The following is a 2,568-nucleotide window of genomic DNA, read 5'->3' on the forward strand; positions in this document are numbered from 1 at the left end:
AGATGGTTCAGCCTTCTACTATGCCTCCTGTAGCAATGGCTAATCACTTGTCAGAAGCCTGTAAGAGTTCTTTGTGTACTTGAAAACACCTGGATCATCCCTGTGCCTGCTTTTCCGTGAATCAAACAATCCAAACTCAATCATATTATTTTTCACAAACCCTATTTTCCATTAGTTTGTAATTCGGGGCTATTACTGTTTTCTCTGGTTTCAACCAAATTTTGTATGTTACTTTCTAAATGTAGAGACCTGGGTGGGAGTTCGGAGTATGATGAGAAATTACTTAATGGGTAAAATGTATGTTAGTCTTGTGATGGATACCCAAAAAGCCCTGGCTTGACCACTACGCAATCAATGCATGTAACAATATTGCCCTTGGAACCCACAGATTTATGGAAATTAAAACTTTTTTTAAAAAAAAAGTACAGACTAGAGTGAAAACAACTTTAATTGCCCCACTAAATTAACCCTTGCTTTGCATTCCTTCCTGAAGCATAATTACAAGTACCCACAGCGCATTGCTGGGAGCTAGGCTCAGGAACTATTTGCTAGAAAAACTGAGGTGAAGTTGGAATGCTGGCTCTGATACTTCGCATCCCCGTGAACTTGAGCAAACAGCTTAATATTGTGTGATAATCATAGCAGCGGCCCCTGTGGTTGGTTGGGAGGGTCCGTGAGTTCATACACGTGGAGCATTTAGAACAATGGCCGGGACAAAGTATAAGTTCAATAAATATTTGTTATTAGTTCTGTTGTTATTGTTGTTACTGTTGTCATAATTATTACTACTATTACATATCAGACTCAGTGTACTCAAAAGAAACTTAAAATATGGTGAGTCACAGGCAGCCTGCAGTAGGGAAGAAAGAGGAAGTAAGTAGGGGAAGGACACAAGATGAGTGGAGACCTTAAAGATTCCCGCCTACCTCATTAACTACATCCAGACTTTGTTCTCCCAGTCTGGTATGGTGCCTGGTTCCTGTTCCATAAATATTCATTAGATGGATTAATCCAATTTACCTTCTCACCATCTTTCAGTCAGCAAGCAACTTTTTAAAGTCTATTGCATGACCATAGAACAAACTAAGTGTCTCCCTGGAGACACTTCCTTGGAGAAAGCTTTCCTCCTGCTCTCCCCAGGGCACATTTTCTAAGCAATTCCAGGAAACTCTGCAGTTGTTGCTGGAAGAAAAGTAACTCAAAGCCCAGCATCTGTCTGCAGGGCCTACAGGTGATGACACCTTGTATAGGTGACATATATTTCCATGTGCTCAGAGCACAGCCCTCCGAAGTCAAACGTGCCTGAGCTGATTACTGTCTGTCTATGCCAGACAATAATCAATTATGCCAGTGAGTGCCAGAGGCAGCAGAAACTGAAGAGTGAAGAACAATCTTTTATCAAAAACCCCAAACTGATTGTGGAGCAGCTGCAGTACTCTGGCTCCGCGAGCAAGACAGCGGGGTTTGCTCCACTCTGCTCCTCCATCCTTCTATGCTCTGCTTCAGCAGATTGTGGAAGGGACCTATGCCTGGGCTCTGACAGCCCCACACCGTCCCTAGGGAAGAACCCATGGCTTGCCCTTCTCCCGCCCCTCTCAGGCGGCCGCCCTGAATCAGATGGTTCTTGCTTCAACACAATGGATATGTCCTTTACTTGTGCTGTTTCTGGCTTATATTGACTAGTTTGTGGTCCTATAAAAAAAAAAAAAAAAAAAAAAACCCTACTTATTTAATATGCTGTTCAAATTCCTGCTTCCCAAAGAAGACTACAGCATTACTATAGATGTGAACATCCTTCACGACAGCAGTGAATGCAGCCCAACACTGTAACTACCATCTGTGTCCTTCACGACCACACATCGTATCAAGGACAGTTGTTCAGCTTTAGGAGATGCTTACGTCTTGGTACATCATAACAATAAATGGAACTTTAAAAATAATCATCTATATAGATAACAATAAAAATTATATGGCAAACTACTAGAAATACTCTCATGAAAATCCAGAATAAAATAAAGGAGCCCAATACTATGACGGTTATTTAATATTTTAGGTAGTTTTTGACAATTTCAAGAAAGCATGAAACACACATTAGGTGCATATGTAAAGAAAAGAAAACAATAAAATTATTGTTTCTTGTAGACGGCATAATTTTAATCCTAGGAATAGTAAAACAATCAGCTGAAAAATTATGAGAATTCTAAAAATTCAAGGAAATAATTACATACGAGGTAAATATACTAAAATGAATAGTGTTCATATTATCGGCAATAGCCAATTTTTTAAAAATTGTAATTAAAACAAGTTTTTATTCTTAATAATAAACAGTAGACAGATATAATAATAGACAGTACTCCTGGATACACACTGTTAAAAATCGTTGTGGCTTCGCTGAGCACAGCGGCATGTACCTAGGGTCCCAGCTGCTAGGTAGGCTGAGGCAGGAGGATCACTCGAGCCTAGGAGTTCAAGGCTGTAGTGAGCTGTGTTTGCGCTGCTGCACTACAGCCTAGACAACAGAGCAAGACTTTGTCTCAAAAAAAAAAAAAAAAAAAAAAAAAAAAAAAA

Source organism: Piliocolobus tephrosceles, chromosome 18 (genome assembly GCF_002776525.5).
Source record: "Piliocolobus tephrosceles isolate RC106 chromosome 18, ASM277652v3, whole genome shotgun sequence".
NCBI classification, from domain to species: domain Eukaryota; kingdom Metazoa; phylum Chordata; class Mammalia; order Primates; family Cercopithecidae; genus Piliocolobus; species Piliocolobus tephrosceles.